Source organism: Aulostomus chinensis, chromosome 19 (assembly GCF_037954235.1).
Source record: "Aulostomus chinensis isolate RoL2024-O1b breed Wild chromosome 19, RoL_Achi_v1.0, whole genome shotgun sequence".
NCBI classification, from domain to species: domain Eukaryota; kingdom Metazoa; phylum Chordata; class Actinopteri; order Syngnathiformes; family Aulostomidae; genus Aulostomus; species Aulostomus chinensis.
Window position 1 is genome coordinate 8,620,805 of NC_141338.1, and position 27,830 is coordinate 8,648,634.

The 27,830-nt window shown below is 41.1% G+C and overlaps 1 protein-coding gene across 4 annotated transcripts in view; it reads left to right on the forward strand.

The window, feature by feature from the left end:
• brinp1 (bone morphogenetic protein/retinoic acid inducible neural-specific 1) overlaps positions 1–27,830 on the forward strand; it is a 163,769-nt gene that overhangs the window by 21,491 nt on the left and 114,448 nt on the right. The window contains exon 1 of one of the 4 annotated variants that reach the window (XM_086187162.1): positions 11,951–12,074. The exons of 1 other annotated variant lie outside the window; for it this stretch is intronic. The gene's annotated coding sequence lies outside the window, so the exon portion shown is untranslated. Of the gene's footprint in view, positions 1–11,950; positions 12,075–21,752; positions 22,162–26,974; positions 27,006–27,830 lie in introns of those variants that run through there. 2 more of the 4 variants (XM_086187160.1, XM_086187163.1) reach the window with 2 other exon arrangements.

Here is a 27,830-nt window from a genome sequence, read left to right on the forward strand (position 1 = left end):
TTAAAATAAGATGGACACGTGCCTTGAATTCAATTCCATGCCATTTAATGCGACTTTCTGTGTTCTAGCAGACGAACTCGCCTCACTGTGAAGTGTTTACCAACCCACAATTGGACGATTAAAACAGTGGAAGATGATCTTAACTAAGCCTTACTTGTGCAATGCGCTCTGAACTACATTGCCAGTCTCAGCATAAAACAGTTCAGTGAATATCATGAATCTATCAAGGAAAAAACAAAACAAAACAACAGAAAAAGAATAGTGTTAATATAGATATGATCAAAATGCTAATAATAAGGCGCTGCTCGTGCCAGACTCGAGGATAAACCTGTTGCGTGTTTCTGATGAGCTACAATTGTATTATCTTACTTAGGGATCATTTTGAGTTCACGCACTGTTTACCTTCTCACGTCACTGCTGGCTATCTGCACCTTCAGGTTTTATCCAGCAAGTCAAATTAATCCCCAGGAGCAGCTTTGATTGTACGCACTATATCACTGCTGGATTTGGCACACACACACACACACACACACACACACACACACACACACACACACACACACACACACACACGCAAGAAAGAAAAAGGAGGGGGGAAAAAAAGTGTCATTCTGGGGGAAATTGCTGACCCCTGTTGGCATTCATTTAAGACAAAAGAGCCTGGCCATATGTTCCTGAGACTGTTCAGGTTGTTATGAAACCTTCTGGACTGTGTGACTCCATGATGTGGCCAGATCCATATTCGTACCGTAGGTAACTAATTGTGCCTTTTACAGCTTGACGCCCTCAGACACAACCTCAAAAGCCCTGCCTCTCTCCAACATTAGATAATCCGACCTGCATCATTCTGGTGAGATGTGGCTCAGTCAAACACTTAGACGGAGCACCTCTCATTCATCTGTCTCCACACTGTGCAAGTCCATTTGAGTCAGATCATCTTCCACCACATTTGTATGTTTTATTGAATTCTGTCAAGCATGCCGCTATCTAATAAGAAGGTGAATGATCCAAACCTCCTTCACATTTATGCGTGTTCCCAGGTTAGTGCTTCTGTGCTGCTAACACAATCCATAATATCACATTACAGCACTGCAAAAAAACGGTTTGAATGTGAATAAGAAGACAACACTTAAAATTCAGAGATGCGAACTGACCCAGTGACACATTCACCCGTTCATACGCTGCTGGCATCAGGAGCAGCTACCGGTTCATGGACACTCCAGCTGTGGAGGACACCAGATGAGGTGCTGGACACTCCATTGTTAAAACATCATCACTCCAAGGAGGTGCGATGTCAGAGGTGAATGAACTCAACGGCGAGGGAAGGTGATGATACTTCTTGCTTGGAAAAAAATGACAGTTCCCATTTCAGGGGTTCCTGAGTGTGGCTTTCATGGCGATGAAACAGCTGTAATGATCTTGATCACTTCATCAAAGTGGAGCCTGACCCCGCAAAAGTAGCCGCCGCAACCGCACCCAACTATACACATGGCACCAATTCACACCGTTAAAAAATAAGTTTGCCACTTGACAAACTTTATGTTTCACCATCATTTACTTGTTCTCCATCCAATTCACCGTCTGTGTCCTCCCTCTCAGGGTGAACGTGGTTCTGCAGTGTGTTAATCCCAGTCTCAGACACGCATACCACAAGTGATTGGAGCTTCGCCATCAACAATAAACATGGAGGACTGAAAGCTTGTTTCCTCCGCCGGTAACTTCAGTCAATTTATGTCATCTCAGACACAAATGCAGCACATCTGTGTTGAAGCGGTAGACTTTGACAGTTGTTTTTTTCAAAGTCAAAGAGGTAAAAAATACAACAGCACCTCCATCACCGTCGTCAGTTCTGCCAAAGATTGTACGCAAGTTGAAGATGCTACGCTCAACAACACCGTATACTTATGTCTGGTAATTTATGGATCAGATGTAGCCAATCAGAAATAAAAAGACGCTCATTTCAAACTGGAGGGAACACCACTAACGTGTGTGTGTGCGCAATGTCAATTTTTCAAATTATTCTGCAAATATGTAAAACTAAAAGCGTGTAATATTATGTAATGATTCCCCTGCTGGCTATGCTGTCATCACGGCTTCAGCAGTGCATATGTGGTATACGGTACAGTATATGTTATTAATAATTAAGTACCGTCATTTTTTAATGCTTCGTTAACAATTAATTTACAGCAAAGTTGGATGGAAAAATTGCAGGTTGGAGTGGGAAGTGGGATTAGGATTAAATTTCCTTGGAAGATCATAAGGAGTTTCTGTAAATGGTTAATTACCTTAGTCAGTACTGATATATAGCTAGGGATTAACTAATTATCCTGAACTGTCACCAAAATATGATCCACTATATAACCCTAAATATCTGAAACGAAATGGTTACATCAACTTTGATTCAGATGTGGTTGCATGTAGCAAGGTTCGCAAAGAGAATGATCTCCCAACTCTCTCCTCTACATTTTAACATCTTTCACCTTATTTTAGTTTCACAACCCGCAGCTATACTATTTTATTCACTTTCACAGCTCCCACTAGCATCCTTTCAACATGTAGCAGGCAGCTGTTTTCAGTGGGAAAAAAAAAAGAGAGGGAAAAAAAAAATCTCTAAAAACCCACTCTGCAGTATTATACCTGCCTAGAATCAAAAAGCAGACGCTGTTAGTGACTCGTGGTGCTGCAGAATGGAGAAAGAGCAAGCTACTTTCCTTAGAGATGGTGGGGAATAAAAAGAAAAACAAAAAGCTAAAAGAAGCTCAATGTATTAATCATCAGGTTTTTTTGGTTAATGCGTCTGCAAGCTAAGAAGGAGAGCACAACTGTTTTGTTTCGACTTCACCCCAGCGATAAAAATAATTAATGATTGGATACATTTCCCTGAAGAAATTGCTTCATTTTGTTATCATATATGGAACCGCAGACCTCATTTTGCGTCAGTAGACTACATGTAATTTAACCTCACTTCAAGGATAATTGAAATGAGCACATTTTCACCTACTTCCTTAATAACAAAGGCTGCTGCTGTCACATTTTTCAGACTAGTCGGGCCCTAGCTTAGCTGCTGCTTGTTTTAACTAATTACATTTATGAAACAACAAAAGACCGAAGCAGGCACTAGAGATCCACACTAATTACATTAGAGCTGCAGCAAGACTGGCACATGTGATGTAGTGATTTGGCCAGTCGCAACCCCGCCAACCGTGCTCAATAACTTGAAGCCCATCCCAGTTGTTTATGAGATTGAGCTGTCGTCTAGACATCACTCACATTTAGGTTGTTGCCTTTGTCTCCGTGTCACAAACCTTTATACCAAACACGGGCGATGCAAAGCAGACCGTGTTTAATATCTGGGCTATACTTTGCCAAGCTGCGCCAACGCGAAGCCAAAATCATCCTGGTGAGGTATGGCGATGACATCATTGGGAAGATTCTCAGTAGTGATCGTGGAATAGAGGTGCCGGTCATCCCGGAGGTTTGCATCGACCTGGACTCCCTTGATCCAAAGGCGATGGGATTTTTGGTCACTGCAGGAACTGAGCTCTGCAGCAAACAGCTTTATGAAACATGCATGTTTTGATCAGTGAGATTATTTCCCCGAATAAACTCAGTTTGTATACATTTTGAAGCATCAATGTAGAAATCTTACTTTAGGTTGTAAACCAACTGCACTGCCAGGACTGAAACCATAACTACTTCTGAATTTGGCAGTTTAATGTTGGCAACAATCTCTGGTCCCATGTGCTGTTTGTTAGCAACTACCATTTTTGAGACACACAAAAGCTTGAGTCATGAGGGCGATATTTACTGACTTATTTAAAGCGAACAGAAACCACAGACCTTATTTCAGGCATTTTACTGAAACCCCTTGATTTTTGAGACGAGGTTACCGGACACCTATCCTTCACTACTCTACTGAGCCAAGTTATGATCATCCATCACACCCCTTTGCTACAATACAATTGTTTTTTTTACTGTCATAAACAACCACATGAATTGAACGTGAGCAAATTTCCTACAACTCTCAGAGAGCATATGTGAAATGACCACAAATCTTTAAACTCAATGTTTGGTTTGACCCAACTTGGAGGTGACAGGATTTATGATTTGTACTGCACCCAGCCACCAGGGGGCCATCACATCTTTGGGCAACAGTTCTCTTGACTTCTTGTATTTTTGATGCTCGATGATGACTTTTACTGAACTTAATCAGGATAAGACATTGTACCTGATGAGAATAGGATGTGAGTGTATAATCTTGTCCTTTTTTCCACGCAGTAAAAACCCACTGTACAAAACTAGTTTGGCATGAAAAAACTGAAACATCAACCTGTCCTTCTTTGCTTTTTAATATTTTACATTGTCATCAACTTGCAGATATCTTTCAGTCTATATTTGGCACCATATTTTGCCTTAGAGGCTTTTCAAAATGTGCTCCAGGAGTACCAGGCATCTCAAATATGTCCCAAACCATCCCCCCCCCCCAAAAAAAAAAACAAAGAACAAATCCAGCATCTCTTTGTGGCAGTCAGTATTTCCCAAAAAGACAGATCCGCTCTTACTACTGTACCCACTTTCAACTCAACACTGAATCTTCTGTTGACACAAAAGTGTGTGTGTGTGTGTGTTTTCTGTGTTTGTTTGTCTGTTTTCCGAGGGGGTTCATAGAGGAGCCTAGATGTTTGCAGCTGTCACAATGAGATGTCAATATTTCTGACACGTTGTTTGCTATCTGCTATGTGTGAACTCTTTCTCCTTCAGACATTTTGCTTCAGATATTTGCACATTCAAATGACTAGAAACTACAAAGCCGGCAAAATCCAATTAAATGTAGACAATTATTTTACTCTCCTGCCAGCTTGCTCTGTAAACGCTCGCAATTTTTTTTTGTTTTAACTTTTATTTATCCAGGAAAGGTTCTGCGAGAGTAATGCTCTCTCTTTTTCCTGGAATGCCCCTCTTTGCACACAATTTACTGAACACACATTCACACCAGTGCTGTTGGCAATTAAGGCTTTGCTTGAGCTAATGAGTAAGTCCTCCAGATAAAAAGACAAAATATCTAACTGGAAACTGCCCTCCGGGAGATGAAAGTGTTTTCTGACGACACCCCTCTTGTCAGGAAGACGTCAGTTGCCTGTCTGTAACAAGACTCAGGTGTGAGTACTGTTGTCAGATTTGTCCCTTAAAGAGCAGGACAGTAATGAGACAGGCAGTCCTGTTTGTCTTTCTCGCCTCTGTTTGTTGTGATTTAAACACACGTGGTTTAATTGCACTTAAACTACACCTGAAACTTTTTATATTCCTCCCCAGATTCCCAGTCAACTCCAAGTGTGCAGTTTAAAAAGGGACAGCTAGTGCACGGCGACAGGGATGTTAAAAATCTCTCACAACATTTTATAAAATGTTCAACGTTCCATACTACAGTATTTTGTGTTTGGGGAGCAAAATTCTTCACTCGTGCCTGTTCAGGTCATGTGTAAAAGAATTTAATGTCAAATTCCAGCAACACTACCATGCAACTGGATGCAACTCCAAATACCAGTTCATATTTTGGCAGTTTTCTCAACACATTCTAAAACTGTGTTGGTTGCATTGTGAATTATTAGTCTGAACTGGAATGTATGATGCTACTGTAACTGTCATGCTTGAAATTGATTGACAAATGAGTCACGAGTTGGACTTGCTGACATCCAATTAGCCTGATGCTAATGTCACAAAAGCTAAACTAATCTACCAGCGGTAGACTGTAAAATTTGAAACAGTCTTACAAATTCCACTTTTAATGCGTAAAAGAGGCATTACGATACCAAACAAATGAAGTGATTGCAGAGCTTTTAATGAATTACAATGACAAATTCAAGCTAAGACCAGCATTTATTTACACGGCAAATACATTTTATCAATTTACCATTTATGACTAGAACAGAAATATAATGGGACATGCAGCAAGTGTGTTCCCTTCCCACTCCAGTTTCACCATGGGGGGGATGCTCTCATTTACATGTTAACACATAAAAACTTGATATAATAACACAAGTTACTGCTGGAAAGTGAGTACAGAATGATTTTCTACTGCAGAAAACATAGCAGGACATGGCTAAGGCAGGTATGCTTTTTTGTGAACTCTGTTTAAGATTAGGGAAATTTTGTTGTCATGGTTACAGTAATAACCTCATGGTGGTGGAAGGGAACAGAAGGAGTCTTGTTTACAAGAAAGTGTAGATTGTTGTGGATGGTAGAGGAAACACGGTGCCACATTTGAGACCCACCTCTACAGTTTCACCTCTTTGTGGATATTGTGATCCTATAGTGTTTCCATCGCAAGTTTCAACACACAAAGGTCTTAATTATTTCTGCTACTACAAGGGTTGCTTAATAAAAACTGTTGTTTGGAAGATTATTGGTATAGAGTACCGCAAGGATTGTGAATCAGCCCAGACGTTAGCATAGCCATGGTCGTGCAAAGCTAATGTTATGAAGGAACTACGCCGCACACGCACAGACTTTGTCACCATTAGTAACTTTTCCCTGCCTTTTTTTCAGCATGATGAGCAAGCTTGAATCTCTTACAACCTCTGTTTAAACAAAATCAGATTTCATGAAAGTGGTATTTACTGTTGGGCGGCACAGTGGTCAGCACTGTCACCTCACAGCAAGAGGGTTCCAGGTTCGAGCCTCGGCTTGAGCATGCTATCTTTCTGTGTGGAGTCTGCATGTTCTCCCTGTTCCTGTGTGGGTTCTCTCAGGGTACCCTGGCTTCCTCCCACAGTCCAAAGACATCAAGAGGGGACGAGGCTGATTGATACTCTAAATTGGCCGTAGTTGTGACTGTGAGTGTGAATGGTTGTCTGTCAACATGTGTTGGCCCTGCGATGGACTGGGGCACTCCTCCAGGATGAACCCCGCCTCTCGCCCAAAGGCTGCTGGGATAGGCTCCAGCTCCCCTGCAACCCTTAACAGGATAAGTGGTAGAAAATGGATGGATGGACGGATGGTATTTACTGTCATATTTAATGCCATTGATGAAGGTGACCAAAAAAACCCTCCAAAAACCTTGACTTTTGGACAAGGGAACCGAATGTTCAACAAATCCCATTTATTTCTGGGATTTATGATTTTTTTGATTCCTGTGTTGCTCTTTTCATTAAAGACCTAAAGATGTCCCTCACTCTTTCCTTTTTGCTCGGGCTCCAGTGCCATGTTTGGTTCTCGAACCTTTCTGTGCTCACGGCCCGGTTAGTGTTGACATCCTTGCTAAAAACAGAGCGCAAACCATGTTTGATTAATGCAGAGCTGATGGGGGAGATGGCTTTGCTTTGCGCCTCACCAGAGCTTGTGTTGTTTCCCCTGCATTCTTAAAACTGCACCTGCTTGAACCCGTCCTTGTGGACAAGAACGCATTTGCTGGCAGACGCACAGCTACAAACATTCATTACCACTCAAGCTAATGTGCCATATCTTAAAACAAAAATATCAAAAGTAGAAATACCATACATCTTGTGAAAGATTATTTCATGGAACAATTTTGGCTTTTTATTTCATTTGTGCATGTAATCCTTTTAGTTTAAATTCATATTGTCTCAGGAACAGTCTGCTCATTGGGGGCAAATACAGAATGTAGAGAACCCTTTTCAATAAAAAGTGAAATTAAAGTCCTAGGTATTTTATGATAATTCAGATTTATATGAATTGGCACACAATCGTGTCTTTCTCAAGCAACTTTGTGGAGAAGTAATGTATTTCCATTACTTTAAAGACTGGCGTTATGGGATTTGAGTATCCAAAATGGATACATAGAGACGGGGACTCTTGTACCTATCTTTTACTTGCAAATCTACCACACTTGAGGCCATATAGCTTGAATTATGAGCTGAAATACTGCCAGGAAAGCTCACACATCTACAAGCTCCCCTTTAACTCTGGATGATTAAAATATCATCACAGGCTAAATTAGTACTTCATTAGCAAAAACATTGATTTTACTATGGAGCAGCCAGGATAGTCTGCAATGCAATTCAAAAAAAAAAAAAAAATACACAGGGTTTTTAACAAATGAAAGAGTGGGGCATGAAATGAACTGTCAAAATGATTAAACGAATGTGAAAACAAAGTATCACAAGTTTAATTCGCTTCAGAAAGTGCCCAGAGCAGAGAAACGCAAGTCTTCACAGTGCTATACAGAATACATAAATAATAAGTGGCTACACCCATGAAAAAGGCAGAAAATATAATCTGAAACAGAAAGGCATGTAGATATGGAATTCATGGGGATGGGGTGGGGGGCGGGGGGCGGCGCTGACGCTATGGTCAATGAGAGATGCTGTCAAGTGGAGAATAAAAAGAGTGAAGCATGCGATTTCTTCACTGATGGCCACAATAATGCATACTTTACAAACGGAGAGCTTCAGCTCAGCCACTGAACCCATCAGACAGCCTTTGGCCACATCCTAATCACTGCTTAATTATTTAGACTGAACAGCTGCTCTCAAGGCTGCTTTGTTTTCTTTTCCGTTATAATCCTATCGCATATGTTTATTCTCTTCTGTCTAGACCAAGATGCAAAACAAAACCTCTCTCTCTCTCTCTTGTTGTGTATATATGTGTGTGTGTGTATGCTAATACATATGTATAAATATATAATGTATATATGTGTGTGTATATATATATATATATATGTGTGTGTGTGTGTGTGTGTGCAGTATATGTGTGTGTGTGTTTGTACGTGTGTGTATGTATGTACGCATGTATGTAAACGTGTGCACACACACATTTTTTTCTTAAGTTAAATTACATGGTTTGCCAAGACCAGCAAGATAGAGAGGGAGGAAAAAGTCCTTATTGTCAGCACTTTCAAGAGTTAGATTCTTAATTTGGCCCACATTTCTCCTGGAGATTTAAAGTGATAACAGTTAAAGTTTCTCATTATATAATACACTACATATTCAGAGACCCAAAGGGACATTGTCTCCAAATGATGATTACATGAAAATTACTCAAATAGAAACAAGCCATTTGGTAAATATAGTCCATAATAAGTAGTGGTATTTGAAATAGAGTGTGTGAACACTTTTGTGAACCAGTGTCTGTGTTTCTTTTGGTTCACAAACCAAATAAAAAACAGTTTGTACAATACATACATTTTAGGCTTAAGAAAATAAGCAATGCTTGTTTTTTTTTTTGCTGTTAAGGATGGTAATTTTCCTAAATGAAAGTTAAAATCCAGAACAGCTTCTTAAACCTGATAATAAACAGTTAATGCACCTGTAGATTACCATATTTGACCTGTATTTAGGACAGTGGTATTTAGGACAGTGGTGCAGTGGTCAGCACTGTCACCTCACAGCAAGAAGGTTCCAAGTTCGAGTCCTGGCTCCATCACAGGATCTTTCTGTGTGAGTCTGCATGTTCTCCCTGTTCCTGTGTGGGTTCTCTCTGGTACTCCAGCTTCCTCCCACAGTCCAAAGACATCAAGAGGGGACGAGGCTGATTGATACTCTAAATTGACCGTAGGTGTGGCTGTGAGTGTGAATGGTTGTCTGTCTGTATGTGTTGGCCCTGTGATGGCCTGGCGACCCGTCCAGGGTGAACCTGTCTGAAGGCTGCTGGGATAGGCTCCAGCCCCCCCCCCCCCCCCCGCGCGACCCTTAAATGGAAAATGGCCTACATTTGAATATTTAGCATCAAATACAAAGTACAGTACAGCTGAGGCTAATGGGACTATTATTTTCAAGGGTTCAGTCAGAAACCAAATACGGGCTGAACTGGGATTCTGACTTGAGTTGTGAGATGCTGATGCTGATGGATCTGAGGCTGATGTGAAGCGTTATACGACTGTTTTCTAGCCTCTACCAGCAACATTCATAGGCTATAGATGCATACCTGCACAATCAGTGGATTGCTTTGGAAACTATAAAGAAATAGCCTGGCATTTCCCAGGCTGCACCACTGGGAAGTTTCTGGATCCGCAGCCTCATCACAGACACAATGTAACCCAGAGGACCTGGTGGAGCCTGTGCTCAACACTGGTACCACCAAGACCTGCACTGTTCATACGTTTCTATGTTGCGTTTTACTGTGACTGATGCTACTTTCACATGGAAGGGGGGAGAAGGATATCTTTTAAAAGTATTACATCGAGCATAGCTGTCTAATAATTGGAAGGTTGCTGGTTCAATCCCAACTCTTCCAGAGATGTGTCAAAAGTGTCGCTGAGCAAGATACTGAGCCCCCGATTGCTCCTAATGAGTAGTTTGGTGCCTTGAAAGGGAGCTTCCGCCATCATTGGAGTTAATGAATGAGTTAATGACACTGCAAAATGCTTTGAGTGCCATTTGGGTGGAAGAGCAGGATAGCATGAGAATTGAGTCCATTTACCTTTTTTTTTCTTTGCATCAAATTTTCAAAATTTAGCTGTTACCTTAACAAGATGTTGTGTTATGTCAACAAAGCCTGTCCTGGCAATAAAGTCATACACCCAATTTCACATTACTGTATTTAACGTGCAGGAAGTAGAGTTTCACCTTGGAGAGAAATCAAAGTCCACTTCTTTTTCATCGCCTTGCCTTGCTTTGCCTTTGTGCTATGATGTCTTTCAATGTTTGTTCCGGATGCCCGCAGCAAAGTCAAAACCGCCCGCTCCCATAAGATTTGTGTCGAGTCCTGCGGGACCCGCCAGGATCCCAGTCATAATGCAGTCCTCTACTGCAGATAGATCACGTTGGTGGAGGCCTCATGTGCTATCCACTGTGAAATAAGTAAGTGTTGCATGAAAACTTTAGGCACCTCTTTAGTTTCCCTGTTGGGAAAAGGAGTTAAACTGTTCTCTGTAACCAGAGAGAACTTCCGTGTAAAAATACGGGTTGTTAATCTACTTGATTTTGATTGGCACCGCATGAATATCTGTTGTAATGATACATTCTTTCAGGCGCATTCCCTGACAAACTTCTAAGCCTAAGTTACAAAAGGAAAGGCAATTTGATGATAGAACCAAACAACGCTTTGATTCTGAAGTTAAGGTGAAGCCCCAGAAGTAAGACTCAACAGTCAAGTACTCTCCTCTGTTAAGTATTCAGCAAGTTGTTCAAAAACACTGGCAGATAGTTGAATCTCAGCCGCTACTCAAGAATGTTTTCAAAGAAGCCATCAGAATTGTTTTATCAGAATGCTCTGCTGAATGTTGTAACATGACATGCTCTCTCATTATGCTCAGTTCTTCCTTTTTGTGCCAGATGGGCAATTAAAAATATGGTAACCACATGCTGAGCAGCCACCCACACACTGGGTGCAATATTGCCACATGCAGTGAGATTACCTGTAAAAAAACAAACACCCCCCCCCCCCCCAAAACACAAAACCAAAAACCCCCCCCCAAAAAAACCACTTGTATACCTCACTCGAGGTTTGTGTCACTAGATTTAAATCTTTCTATTAAAATGACACACCTTTTGCCAGGAAAAAAAGAAACAGCTGACACGAGTGAACTTGTCCCAGCAGGTTTTCAACAAAACACCACTGTGTCACCTGGAAGCTTCAATAAAGACTTAATTATTTCATTGAGTAAACTGAAATCATGTGGGAAAAGCAATACAAGTATCTTTAACGGGGCCTCTTTGAGGTTACAGCTATAAAATCTCCATACATTTGGAATCAATAGACATCCTTGCAATGCTGCACCTCGTGAAGAAACGAATTCACTTTTGGCATCAGCCTCAGCCTTGTTTATCACAGCTGTCACCTTAATTTATCCTTAGATTTGTTTTATAAATACCTGCTTATCTTCCACATGTCTGGTTTAGTGCTTTTGAATTGGCTGTACCCCCCTGAAGAACCAACTGGCCTTTCAAATGATAAAAGCATTACACACAGTATGAGGTACTTAATGTCTAAAAGGTATGTGAGGGACTGGCTAGAATCAAAGGGAGAAGCAACACAGTCCGTGGAGGTTGGCATACGCTCGACGTTTCTACATAAAGCACATCATGAGCGACGTGTTCCTTTTTCCCTATCAACAAACATGGGTAAAGAATGTGGATTTGTAGTTCTAGATCCCCTCTCCACTTGAACCTGAAAATGTAAGTGTTCCCAGGCTTAACATTTCTTTTGGTGTGCTGAATAGGTACTGTAATTATGTACAGCTGGTTAAAGGTAGTCTGCAGCAACTTAAAATTTTTAAAAAAAATAGACTGATCAAAATAAATCTGGCTCAAGGGTGATGCGGCCTTGGCCATGTAGGTAACACCAATGGTTTGCTTGTGTTAGCCGCCATTTAGAGTGTGCTAACTGGTGGGTAGTTTGTCATACATGGCATTTAGCTTATGAGAACTGCTGGTTAGTTTGTCATAGGTGGCATTTAAAATGTGCTAGCCAGCATTTTGCTTTTGCTAACTAGTGGTTAGTTTGTCATAGTTGGCATTTAGTGTGTGCTAGCCAGCATTTAGCTTGTCTTTCCTGTGTGCTAGCGTATGCTAACTGGTGGTTATTGTTGTAGGTGGTGGTCAGTGTGTGCTAGCCTATTGGTGATGTGAGAGCGAACTGCAGGGCTGGGTGGGAATGAATGTTGTGAATGTTGTGTTTACAAGCCCTAACGAACCTACTACAGCCTTGACCTTTGGAAATGGTTCTTTATGATGCACCTTGTTGTTTTCTTATTTAGTTTGAGCAAAGTTATCTGCAAATTTTTAATCAAAATCCACATCTCCTCAGCGTTGCCATCCAACAGCACTACAGAAGTAATATTTCTTATAGAAACCTCACTTGAGAGTATCATCAAATCATGACTGTGTAGCCAAAGTCTTTATTTTGAGTTTGAGCTGACCTTGATCATCATATAAAGGGATAGTTGGGACGCTATGTTCTTGTCGTGCTTGACTCGTGGTTTGAGATAAGAAACCAAGTCATTTCCTGTGGCAAATCAGGATTACTTCAAATGTTTTGTTCCTCCACCTCCACCTGATGCAGACCTTGGTACTATTTATGAGAACAATCTGATCTCTTCTTCTGCTCTGGTATGGTGTTAATATTACTATGGAAACTTTTTCAGACTTTAAACATATTGATCATTTTGCAGCATTTGCATTTATGACAAATGGTCATTCATGTGTGAATTGATCTCTCTCTTCAACATGAAGTCGACGCAAGCGATGCAGGTTGTCGAATAAATGCAGTATTGGACAGTAAATAATTAGTATTAATAATTTGATTGAAATTTTACAGCAGCTCTGTCAATTGTTACTGTTTGCGGCGACGTGTATATTGTGGTCGACAGTGAGAGTGATTCTTGTCACGGTTCTTTGGGAAGGCTAGCATTTCAAGTCACTAGACTCAAACTCAGATCCCAGCTTGCACTGTAACTGCTCATCCATCATCCATAATTCTCATGCACTGGGCCCATTAAAAGCACCCCTGCGCTGGTATTTAGCAAGGATCCATGAGTTTTGTATGGCTGTAGGTGACAGTTAAAATAATCCGTGAGACAAGCTGCCTGAATGATTGCCACTAATGACAAATATTGTTTACAGAATAAGATTCAGCGAGGGTGCATCTGGCCGGGGCCATTCACACATATTTCTTTTTTTTAATTATGATTATTATTATTATTTTTTACCCTTGTTGGCAGGAAAAATGAAGTGAAAAACCTAGCAAAGAGCCAGAACAAACCAGATTGAAATCAACTGTGATATAATTTAAAATGTCTGAATGGGAAATATAAAACACACTTGGATGATAATGCAGTCCATGTAGGGGGATGGGTGAGTTTAAATTTCATTCTGAATAGTTACAAGGCAAAATAAACTCGTGTTGGTTAGTGTTTTGTTCACACATTGTCGAGTTGATTTGTCTTTGCGTTTAGATTTTTTTTTTGTTGGGAGAAACATTCAGACTGTCACAGTGACAAAAATAGCATTTCTCTTCTTAGCTGTGACACACAAAGAGAGAAATAAAGAAAAAAGATAAAAACAACACATGCATAAATACAATTGAAGGGGTGAAATGACTCTCAACTCTAACACTATGCCCTTGACAATTTTTACTGGCTTAATGTGTTGCAGTCGATCCATCTTAAACATATACAGTAAGGAATACAGTGTATCATGGAGCTCAGTGTGATCAACACTTTTTCCCCTCCTCTTTCTCTTATTCACAATCTAAACTGTTCTTTATTCATTTGTTTTAGTTGTGTTGTGTTCAACGACTATAATTACATCTATTTTAAATGAGTTGGGTTCGGGGGTTTTTAAGGTCAATAAATATACTGAAACAGGGCGCAATACAAATACTAATGCAATTGTCTGTTGGTTTGAGATTGCAAGTTCTTGTGCTGGCCTCAAAAGTAATATAAGGCAATACTTTAAAAAGTTCAGCTCTCTGTGCTTGGAGCCGGCTGGCTGACTGTCTTATTACCCAGCAAACCGCCTGAAAATGAGTTTGTTTTTCATTAGCGTTGCAGAGAGACTAGAATGGTGCCATCTTCATTCATCTGTGTTTCTCCCACTTGACCCTCCTTTTCTCAACCTGCAAGGAAAAAAAAAAAATCCTCATGACTGATGGTTCTGCTTGCTATTTGGACATCTGTCTTCCCTTTCATGGCCCCAGCAGGGAAAGGTCTGGGTTCAGTGTCACAGGCTTCCACAACAGCGTGCAATAACAACGGGTAGAGATATCTCTGTGGCCTAAGACTTCGAGATCACCCATTAGTAGGCTGTCAATTTAGCAGGCGCTAACAGTCTTCAGGGCAGCTAGGAGGCTGATTCAGCTGATGGCTTCCAACAAGGAGGAAGATGTCAGATCGTTACAGTCCTGATAAATTTAGCTTCTGGTAAGGGCACAGTATTGAAAATGCCACCATTATTGATAATTGGTTCAAATCTGAATTGTGTAAATGTCTAGTTTTACTGGACCCTATATTTTCCAGACCGAGACATCCATGTTAGAGAAACTTTGAAAACATTTGACATTGCATTAAATGAACTCGAAAAAGTGAGCTGAAAGATGGCATGATGAAAAGTTGAGCGTGGAATCATTAGGTTCCTTTCTCTATCTTGCATTAGGTACATTATCATCCAGCATTATTGTTTATGGCTGCTCTAAGGAACAAATGATAACCAAATGAGATGCTGACTTGGCTCACGTTAGCGTTGGCTCCTTAATTCTTTTTAGACCATCATTAAGTGATGGGATGATGCTGTCTTAGAACAGTTACATTGGCAATGATGAGGTATTAAAAAGAGTCTATTCTCATGTAGGGAGAGTTGGTGCTTATTTTTAATTGTTACTGGCGTGGGAGCAACTCTAGAAGAAGAAACTGCGGGAAGGTAATTGAAAATTAACTAAACAGATTGATATGGATATTGGCTAGCGCTGACTGGCTAATGTACAGTGGCACAATCTCAGTCGAACGAATAGAACAGGTAAACCAATATGCGTATGTCAACTTTTGGGAGAATATGCTGGGCTGAGATCCCCAGAGACTGCAGCTAACTACTAGTTAGCTTAGCAAAACGCATAGCAGTAACTTAGGTTAGCAAAAACAAACATAATGTGACCAACTGCTTCTCTTGTTGACTTCAAAAGAGAGAGCAAGGATGATTACATCTGGAAAAATCAATAATTTTAACCTTATCTATTTGAACAAGAAAACACAGGTATGCTAGCTTGTCCATCTGCAACATTTATTGTGCTAAGCTAACAGTAAGCTGGTTTCTGTGGGTCTCTGCTCCTTTTTGGTGAAGAGGAGCGGAAGTTGGCAAAGGGCTAACCAGAAGTAGCTGTGAAAGTCTTTGCTGAGCTGTTAGGAATGCTCAGTATATATCCTTCCCTCAGGGTTGTCAGATACACCAACTCTGTATAATGTGAAATTCAGAGAGATTTGCTCGATAAGCTTAATGAGTATTGTGAGAACTCATTTAGCAGGGGCTTGAATGGAAGAGACTTTCATTCATGTGAAAATATGATGCACTATAGCTTAAATTCATGCAAATGGGCCTCTTGCACCTCACCATATGATTGACAGAACAATCGGATTTGCCGAGAAACAAATGCAATTACAGCCATCGAGGGTTTGATTTAAATCTTTGTCCAAATGTAGCAACAAGACCTTCTGTCAAATCTCAGTCACCCAAAGTCACTCAGTCTCTGAATTCTTCTGTCTGAAAAGTAATTTGAAAATACAACTCAAACTCTTCATACACACAAATCCAAAAAACTGCTGGCTTATCAATTCTTATAGATTATGAGCTGTTGTGGTAGTAAAATGCGCTGTCACCTGTTCAGAAGGTTTTAAAAACAAACAGGGTAACTGTCGTCTTAAATGTGTGGTATCTGATGAAAATTACTTCAATATACTACATTTTGCACTGACTGAAAACCACACTTCTCAAAGATTTGTAATCTCTTTTTCTCACCAATTTTCTTTCTTCACAGTCTGTTAGCCACTTATTTTAATCCCCCTTTTTTCTTTTATTTAGGTTTTTTTTTTAATTCATTTTTTCAATGTTTACCAGATAGCTTTTCCTCTCGAGACAGTTTAAAATATGCGACACACACACGCACGCGTGCACACACACACATGCACAGGCACGCGCACACACACACACACACACACACACACCAGACTCAACATTTCATCAGACAGCTGTACATTACTCAGCACAGCAGTAATATTAACGGTTCACTCTTGAAGTCATTAACAGAATGCACATAATGCGCATTTTTTATTCCCCCTCCAACTTTTCCACACTACCTGTAGTAACGCATGGAATATTGAAGCCTTGAGTTACATACAGACAGTACAGTTGCATGTGTTTCACAGACTGGCTGATACGGAGCGGTAACACTGCTTAATGCCGTGCATGGCTTTGTCATGGTTGCAGACTTACTCACCTCATCTGAAGATAAAAAATAGTCCATATTTGCAGCAATTATAAGGTCCAAACATGTCTGGAAACGAATCCCGCAGGAACAGTAAATCAAAATAAATATGTAGATGAAAAAGTTTCAAATTAATGTCTAGAGCCCATAGACCTATGAAATATAAGGACTTCAATGATCCCTGGAGTATTATAGGTCTAGTATTGCAAAGGAAACTTGCCTCGTGTCACCACAATTCCAGACTAATGACTGTGTAATGGCACCATTTATCCATTTAGCCTCATTGGGTTTTATGCAATGCTGGTCTCGCCAGGTTCCTCGCCCATCAGTAGATGCTTCAAACACTTGACTGCAAGTGGACCATTGGCAAGCTAGTGACTTGCAAAGCTGTCTGGCTGCAATAGATGTGCAGTGGTGTAAAAAATCAAGGCAAAAGGTCTTTCTTTTTTTTCAAACACAAGGTGGGCAAGGATGACCTTATGGGTGCTGGTGTGTACAAATGCTTGAAAGTGTGCAACAACATCAGTGTTTCGGAGTTTCCCCTCACAATGCGGTGTTCCGTTGTCAAAATCGGCTGCAGTTTGTGACATTCTATTTTTTTTTTATCTTTACTATTACCAAGGAAAGATAAAGGAGATGTATGAATCTTGCCCGGATTGTGTACTGTCCGCAAATGCGTTCTGAACGCACAATCAAATTATGATGATCCCAGTCGGGCTCCCCCCGTGAGAGGCGATGGTCCCTATCATCACTGAGCTCAGACTCTTCCGTCGCAGAATAATTTGCTTCTATTTGCCCCACGAGAGTAGAAACCAGTGAATATTTCTCTCCTGGAAAAGAGGAGAGAAATACTGCAGCGGTTGTGGTTCATACTGTTTATGTACATTAGAAGCATCTTTGAGTGGAGATGTACGTGTAAAATGTATGGTGGTTTTATCGAGGTAAAATTTGCCAGCCCAGTATTCAGCTGTTGCGAACGCGGACTGGTCCAAGCAGCTGCCGAGTCTCGCGTTACGCTCCCTTGGGGGTGGGGGTGTGGGGTGGAATATTCAGACTATTATTGTGAACATCCAAATCTGAGTCGACTCAGAAAATTTGAAGTCGGGTACAGCCTCAGGTCCCAAAGAGCAAAGTTGGGAAACGGAAACAGAAGAATAGTACAATTGAGTGAAATGAGCACATCTGCATTAGAAACCACAAGGCTAATAGGTAACAGGGAAACTGAGAGAAATATCAGAATTATTCCAGACATCTCAGCACAGCGACAGAGGAAGTGCCCCCCCCCCCCAGAGAACAACTTCACACATTGGATCCAACTTTGGTAGCAGGCAGACAAAAGCAAATACACCACTGTGAAGACAAAAAATACATCAGAGTTCTGTTAGCGATATTGTCACTTTATACGTAGGAGGACAATCAATAACAGGCACCATAAATTTAAACCGAAATAGGTGTGTGCGTGTGATTTTGTTTGTTTTTTTAATGGATAGTTGGGTATTAAATATAGGTATAAAAGCTATAGATGAGAGCTGCAAAATAGACTTAAACTTGGTTACTTATTTTTTAATCCTCTAATCTTCCAAATTTGATCTAAAACTAAACAGCACAATAAATCATTAAAGAAAATTAAAGTCATATCCAGACTGAAACGCTCTCATAAGAAATGTATTTTCAGAAGAATAACCATCAACATAAAAGTGGAACCCAACAGGGGTGCCAGTAGCACAAATGAATTAAACATATTTCAGCTATAAATGGGTATAATAAGTAATTATCAGAAAAGATCCTTGTTGGAATACACTTTTTTTTTCTTTGTAGTTACCTACAGCTGAAAAATTGGGTCCTTGAAATTTTGATTCACAATTTTATATGACAACTAGATGGAGTTATTTTCAAAGAATGGAAACAAAACCAGGTGGAGTAATCCTGCACTGCACAAATTGTAAGATAACTTGAATATGTAGATTATTTTTCTGAAGGCACTCCATATGTAAAAGTAACATTAATATGATAGAAACAGCTGAGGATTTCCAAAATTCACGATAATAAAATTTTCCAGTGCAGAAGGGAGTCATAACATCCTGACAAACAACGTTTGGATTCAACTCTCAGAACGAAAATCTTTTACTCGTAAAGTACAAATTAAAGTCTTACCTGAACTGCGTACTTTTCAGCTCGCTGGAAATAAAAACAACCCTCTAATTATATTTTATAGATTACGTTTTAAAGTCAAATTCATTTTCAAAACACAGAAGAAGATATAGACCGACGTACTTTAGAGACGTAGGAATAATTGATGGCATTGTATTTATCTGTCAATGACAACAAAACAAAGCAATTATGGAGGAACATCTTTGACATCCTGTGTGTGTGTGTGTGTGTGTGTGTGTGTGTATCAATAAGGTGTCCAGAAGTAAGAGTGAAAGCAATATGAATGAATGTGATAATGTGAGTGGTTGTGGAATTTGCAGTTATACTCTTATACCTTGTTGAAATTAATCATTTGGGTAATGCAGTACTTGGGTATGACTTCCACTTCATTTTAGAATGATTCTAGTTCATACTGACACTTCCACAGTAATTTGATTCCTTATGTATTATATTTATATACCAGTTTAGGTTGTTAATGAAGCCCTGCTAGCTTAGCATAGCAGCAGCTGGAAGTTAGCACATCGCTGAGGAATCAATAATGATGAATGTGTCACTCATCACTGCACACATACCTGGTATTTGCAACCTTAATAAACACGATGTCATCAGCACCGCGTATTATTAGCAGATCGTAGTGATCAAAGACTGCAAAAGAAAAAGGAGGAATTAGTTCACTCAAGGTGAAAGTCTGACACAGAAGAGAGAAAGAACATACTTTTTGTAAGATCTTGAAGCACGCGCTAAACATAATTTTGGACTAAAATACCAAACCCCTGACTTGAAGAAGCCTTGAAATGAACCCTTAACCTCCCGTCTATGTATTTTTAACCTCTCAAAGGCCCATCAGGTCAAAATTCCTTTCCTTTTTTGCTCCCTCAGTTGAATGTTTGAGCTTCATGGTGTAGAAGGCTGCACGTTCTCACACTGAAAAGCTGTTTCCACAGCCACTGGAGATTTTAAGAGGCGGAGCATGATTTGTGACATCACAAGTATGCTGGAAACTGTCCCTGGTCTAAAATTCAATTTAAACAAATACAATGTGGAACTTTGAAGCATCCTGGTCACAAACAGTTAGGATGGACTATTTTCATCAAAATGATTTTGAAAGAATTACGGTTTTGGCAAGTTTTCATTTTCTTCCCTTCATGTTGGTCCTGAAGCAAGGATCAAATTCTTCGTTTTAATAGTTTTATTAATATTACCATAAATACGTAGGGAGTTGGACATCGCCTGCAGTGACGTATTGTGTCTTGTTCAAGAATGTGAATGGAGCTGCCATAACAATGCGATGTTCTGCAAAGGGTTCGCAAAAACCATGTATCGTTTCTTTGATCAAACATTCAACAAAATCCCCAGAATGGTGTCAGGTTTGAGGAATCGGGACCCAACCGACGACCAACGACATCAGAGACCTACAGGAACGAAGCAAACACTGACGAGACCTGAGCAGACGATCCAGCACCGCGTGAAATGAGACCTGAACCTCAACACCGTCTCCACTAACGACACTAAAAGAGACACGTGGGAGAAGACGAGGGCAGGGATAGAGCTGGTGGGCTGGGAGAGGAGAGGGAGCTGGACCGCGAACCAACCGGGACTAATCAGCTAACGGGACGCAGGTGGGAACAACTTCAAAAAAAAAGGGTGGGAAAACAGACAGAGACAGGAAGTAAACAAACTGGACACAAGCGGGAAGAGATTTCCCAATAAAAGCAGAACTGAGGAGACCCTTCTGTATAACTGAGCCAGGGATGCAGTGGAGTAGATTTACTGGTGTGTATATCCTGCTTTCTATGCCAGTGGTGGCAGATACTCAGTGACAGGAAGTCGTAACGAGTCATCCCTAATTATTAGGACGTACAATTCATGTCAAGTAGGGTTTTACGGAGTTTCATGTTGTACTTGTGTTTTTTTCTGCAAAAAAAAAAAAAAGTCAGACATGAATGATACTACAACTCATGTGTACATGAAGCAGCAGACCTGACCAGACTGACCCAGGATCAGCAGCAGCACTGAGGAGCTGCTCTGGTGAATTTCAGTACCATGGAGAGCAACTAGCCGCTTTTGCCTGTGGGCTTTTGTTGGGGGGGGGGGGGGGGGGGGAGCAGTGGTTAGTAGTCCAACACATTTCTACAAAAAAGTGCCTTCATCAACACCAGTTTGAAGTCGAGTCATTGCAAGTTTACATTAACACAGACATACACAGTCACGTTGGGTTTTATGCAAAGTACACAGCCTACGCGTGGCATAGTGTTGCACCTCCTGCAACTCAACGCCTCCACACTTTGCAGTTGTTGTTTTTTTCACCTCTAAACGCCTCTGAAATCACACAGCCTACCTGCTCCACTGGATAAATCCACCCTAGTTTAACCCCCCCCCCCTTCCCACCCCCACCCTTCTAATTAGTGACGCTGAAGTGGGCTAAGGTGGAGAACTCATAGCTTTGGAGTAAATATTTACCCATCAGCAGAAATGAGAAGGGGAGAGAAAAAAAAAGGAAGAAGAAAAAGTCACGGCGCAGCACATTATCCTCATCCACCCTCGGTTACCTCGCCTTCCGCCTCATACATCCAGACCCACCCCTCGCTGTCTGCCATGACCGTCCTCTACAATACCAGACTCTATTCTTTGTACCTCCCCTTTCTCGCCTTCAGACTGTGCATCCCAACCTCCCTTCCTCGATACCCATCCCGCACCTCTCCAACCGCAAACGGCTCCTACGGTGACAAGAGCGAGAGAGAGCGCGCGAGAGAGAGGGGGAGAGGGAGGGAGAGAGAGAGAGAGACAGAGAGAGAGAGAAAAGAGGACAGAAGCGTTTCAAACATAAATCTCACACCCAGAGCTCCCTTTTCTCCTTCCCCCTACCTCCTGACGGACTTCATGACTTTACTCCTCTACCAGCCTGTGCCCTAGACCACACCGAAACCGAGGATTTTTTTTTCTCTCTCCCACCAACCCCCCCCGACCACCCCCCCACCCTTGAGCATGAAAAGGATTGCCAAATCATCCGCAATCCAACATCACCGACTGAGCCGCCACCAGCATGAGCACTGGATACATATGCTCCAGCAGAAGTTGTTGGCTACACAACTAACACATCTCCGAGCACTAACACAGCCAAGAGGGGAGAGTCAGTTTTAGGTGAGTACCCTGATACACACTCGAACATGTAAAGAAGGGATCTGAATATAAATATATATAAATATATATATTTCTCAGCCACGAGGTAGTGTTGGGGTAGGCAGGGCTATATCGTGGCACAATTATGGCGATGTTGCGTGGTCAGCATGTTATTGGGGTGGCCGGAGGTGTCCTTTTTCAGGATGAACGCAATGTTTTATTCCTCCTACCTCCTTTTCTCTTTTTTTTCTTTTTTTTTTGGAATAATTGTCGCAAGTCTTCCTGAGCCGGAGTGAATGTCGATGGAGGGCTTTTATAATATAATTATTAAATAAAATTTAAATTTAAAAAGAAATTACATTCAGCCCCCTTGTGAGGCAGCATCTTCCTGAGGTGATGCTGCAGAAGCGAGGATGTAGACAGGGGGGGAAAAAGGGGGATAAAACAGCGGGACATGCCAGTGTTTTTTTTACGGGGGGGGGGGGGTGTTATGCAGACCTTCCGCGGTGTCAGCGAGGTATTACGCGGGGAAGTATTCAGAATGAAGGTATATTAGTAGGCCGACACGTCACTGTGCAGGCAGCATCAATATTTGTATTCATGCTAATTCCATTTGCAAGCCCGGACATGGCTTTTTACATAATTTTTTATTTTTTTTTGCCCGGAAACCGTGTTGTCCATTAACTAAAAGTATCATGCCAGCTTGGATATTGGATACGGGATGAGTTGCCGTCATGCTTCCTGTCATCCCCCCCCCCCCCTTTTTTTGGATTCCATGTTATGAATAAATTAGAGTCCGTAATGAATTCTGTGAAAGCAGATAGTCCGCCGATTCACTGTTTGTGTTGCAAGTTGCTCTGAACGCACGAGTGCGCGTGCACGGGTGCAAGCACGTACACATGCTTTTTGTGTGTGTGTGTGTGTGTGTGTGTGTGTGTGAGTTTTAAAACCATCATACTGAAGACATTTGAATCCCTTTGAGAGACGCATTCAAAGGTGATGATGTTAGGTGTTTAGCTTTGGGGTGAAGGGGGGTGGGGGGCTGTAGGGAGTGCAGCATGTCAACGAACGTTCTACCTAAGGTGTGTGTGTGTGTGTGTGTGTGTATGCGCGTGTATGCGCGCGCGCGCGCGTGTGTGTCACCAGTGAGGCAAAGTTGCAGTTCCCCTTAAGTTGCTTTGATTGCTGTTCCACTGACTCACTGCGAGGGGAGCTCATGCTCTTTTACAGGAGAGGTGTCATTATTTGGCTGAAGGCAAGATAATGGTGTGTGATACTGATATCAACTCTATGAAATTAGACAATCTGCTTGTGTTTGAAATCGGGTCCGGTAGCATTTATGTGAAACCTCCATGACTGTCACTGCAATTTTGTTATTTGGAAAATGGTTCAGATTTGCTGCATTTCTGTAGTATTAAGGAAGTATATCCAGGAAGGGTGTGTGCAAGTGTGTGCGGGGGGGGGGGGGGGTTAAAAAAAAGAAACAAAGAATTACATGGAAGCAAGTTGATACCTCCCTGTGATATTGTTCTGCCCTCTTCGCCGCCTGTGCAGAGCTGAAAATTGCACTGGCAGCGGAAATTGCTGGAGAAAAGCTGCCTTATTCATAATGCCTCATTCAATCTGGTGGCCTTTTCAATGGCAAAGCGCTGGCAACATGTAATCATTTTCAGAGGGAGAGCATTCCACATCATACTGGCAAAATGAAAATGCCAGCAGTGGCTTAAAGCTATATTTGTGTCATGGCTTTAGATGACCCAATGTCAATGATGCTTTCAAGGAATGAGGACATGAAGCACTGGACGTTGGTAGAATTGTTTTATTGTTCTGTACGGTGTTGCGCTTCTTAAATGCAAGGGCTTAAACATTCAAAGCTAAAGAGAGGGACTGGCTGATAGAGATCTTGCATTCATGCCATGCACACAGTGTTGCTCTATCCCCCTCGCGTATAAATATTTACAAAGTCTCTTTGTGGTGGACAGAGAACAGTGCTGGTCTTGTATTGGCAGAGTCGAGCGGCTGACTCTCTCTGGTTCCCTGTCTCTTTCTCTCTTTGTGTACTTGTGTTGGCATGGCATTGTTTTTATGTGGGTGCTGGCTGCAGCTGTAGTGGCCAGAAGGCTGTCTCCCAAGAGATTTGAAGAAAAATCTGTTTTTCTATCAGTAACAAACAACAGGGTCACATAATGGCATGTGACAAACACTGGCAGGAATGTTGCTGAGTGTGAAATATTCTGGCTAAAACAGCTGAATCTTTTTGACCTCCGTTAGGGGCCGTCTGACCTATGACATGCCACTGCCTGTCCCTGAAGACCACACCAGTCTAAGTGGGATGTTCCAAAAAAAAAAAGAAAGAATCCCTCAAAGACTCTTAATTATTAAACTGGTCTGAAGTGGTTAATTGCAAGTTTGCAAATCTCACCTTTAACCGTAATGTCCTTTGATAAATGCCTCCAAAGTTGTAACTTTTAACCAAATTTGTGTGTGTGGAAAATAGACAAACACTTGTCTGAGAGGACAACTTTTCCATTTGTGTTTTTGTGAATGAATCTAAAATCATGTTAGTTAGGTCACAAATCCCAACTTTTTCATCTGAATAAACTGCTGTCTTTCTGATCTCCCCCCTGAACGCCCCCCCCCCCCCCCCACACACACACACACACACACACACGTACACACACGCACCACAGTAGGGGGCAACAGTCTGAATGCTTGTGAGTAATCACAAATACAATTTGCATTTGCAACATTAGCACAAAAGTTGAAATAAACACTGAATTTGCATATCAAAAGTTAATAATCAAGCAAACAAACAAAGGCACCCACATGATAAACCTGATCCAACAGCCACATAAGAGTTCCCAATATTTATTGTACCTTTATTCATATCAATGGGACACCGTATTACAAAACACCTCTGTGTAATGGGCAGCACCACAAATTACAGCCTTCAGAAATGACAGTATAAATACTAATGAAGGCTATATTGCAGTGCTGTTTCCTAATTTACTCTCCGGCGATGGTTCTAAGATAACAATCAATTAGTATGTTACTCCATAGCACATGTTATACACAACCCTAATTGTGTTACCGCTAGCCTGTTTTGGAGGAAAGTCCATGCTAAGGTACGCTAACACTTCCCATCCACGACCATTCATCATGCTAAGCTAACGAGTAGCCAGCTGGTCTCTGTAAGTCTCCCATGCACACACACAAGAGAGCAGGGAGTCTCTCTTCTTCTCTGGTATTGGGGAGTATGACAGGCATGATTATTTTTAAGTTGTCATGTTCTTTTCAACTTTTATTAGTTTTTTAGATGTGTACCGAGAGCGGGCTGCCTACTTTCTCACATGCATCCCTTTGGTCATTTTATGAGTAGAAACACGGAGGTGAAATTGTTTTCCATCTGGGTTGAATAATCTCATTGGTTGCAAAGCAGAATCATATCAGCGTAATTTAGGAGAACTGGCCCCTGAGCTGTTTAAAGAGCAGTTAAAGCTCAAGATGTTTTCACAGAGAAAACACAGACTCTCATATGAATTTGCTTATGAACATTTTTGGGGGGGGGGGAGGGGGGGTTTGATGGATAACTAGCGATGCAATTTAAGTGTCATGAACAAACGCCCCAAGAAACCAGAATAACGACATCTAAAATTAATGATGATAAAAGATTGGGGTCTGATTGAAACAGGGACTGTGCACTGAGAACACAAACAATAAAGATAAATGAGATAAGCAAGTGGAGAGGCCCCTGGTCAAGATGCTTATCCAATTGAATTTCATAAGACCAAGACAAATTGGCTCCTCCCCGACTCCATGTGCTTGTGAACTTTTCAGACTGTAGAGGACCTGAACGTGGTTCACCAAGCCACTGAACTTGGCAAAGACGGATCAAAATTAAATCTTACAGTTTATCGTAACTATAGGACCTCATGCGTGGGTTATGTCCGTATATAATTCGCTATGACTAAAAAGGATTTATTTGGAAATTCCTTTCCAATATTTGTCATTTTTATAATGTTATCTATTCTCCAGAGGGGAGGTTATCTCCCAGGATGCAGGGGAAAGTATTTGACATTTTACATTTTTTTGCCTAAAAGTTTATTGCCTGGATTGAACTCTTTTATTCATCTACTAAAGTGTAGTGACCAATAAAGCTTTTATGCTCTCCGGGGCTATAAGCAGGATGCCCCCGCCTTGTTCTTACCTGTTCATCTCTTGTCAATCATTCTGAATACTGCAGTCCACACAGCACGTCCACTGATTCTTCCTGTATGCTTAATTAATATTCTAGCTTTGTAGGTCCACCTATGAAAATAATGCAGCCATGTGTTTAGTTTTGAATGAATCTGTTTGAAAGTTATGGAAGTTTTGGAATAATTGGACAAATATGACATCTTTTCCAGATGCAAACTCTAACCATAAACACAAGTATGATTCCATACTTTTCCTGGCCCTTGAAATGACTGAAAACCTCTTTCCTGTTCTTGAAGTAGGATTTAAGTGCATGGGTATTATTGTTTTTGCATAATCTCTTGGACTTCCTGACAAAAACGTTACACTGCCGATGAATTGAAATAAGGTTTCTATTTCTTTATTTATTTTTCTTTAGACATGGAACACCGAAATAGTTTTTCTTTCTGCTCTGTAGATAAATTCATTACCTGTGACAGTTTGTGCACAGTTGAGCCGGAATACAGGACTTAAAGAGACAGACGTGAATAAATGAGGATTTATGGTGAGGCAATGAGAGGATTGGTGAGGCGAGAAAAGCAAGTGTTGAGCTGTGGATGGTCCGAGCCGAGGCAGATGGATCGACGGGGTCAGAGGAAAACGGGGCAGGTGGGCGAGACGGGAAAATACAGGTAGGGGAGATTAATGCACATGAACAAACTGAGAAATATGGAACTTCTTATTTTTTTCACCTTTTAATGATTGTCTGATGCAGTCGGCTCCTACAGCCGTGAGGAGACTCCAAAGCCCTCTGTAGTCATCGCAGCGCTGGCGCTTTTCGGGGTCAGACACTAATGACAACACAACGTGACACTGGCCCACGTTACACATCGTCTAGACAGCCAATCAAATCCGAACATGTATTAAATATAACATGAGACGTGTGTGCACGGGCCCTGCCAGGAGGAAAATCTACACGTGTGCACATGAATATGCTGTAGCCATCTATTTTATGCATGGCGTGCAGAGAATATACTTTTGAGGGTGTCACACTTTTATAAATATCCAGTCGGCAGTAGTTGATGAAGTGTGCTGAAACACACACACAAAAAAACTGCTGGAACCTTGATTTCTTTAGATGGGAAATTTCCTTGAAAGACAAAAATCTTCATGACTGAAACACGTGAATGGAAAGGTTGATTTCTTTTTCAGCTTTGATACATGAATGGAATGAGAAACTTAAAAAAAAGATGCTTTTTAGCTACAAGGACCCATATGGTGTTGCAGTATTGTTGTATAAGATTACTTCCACAACAAATGATCTCAGTTATAACGAACCCATCCGCAGTTAAAACATAATGGCCATCAGAAAATGAGATATACGCATTTTTATGGAATTGATTCAATCATTTGTAATCTTTCAAAGGACTTATTATGAGTCTTATCGAATACAAGCAATCCTAAAATAACTATTTCTATGACTGATGCGCCTGTGTGTGTAAAAGCCCGAGTTTAAG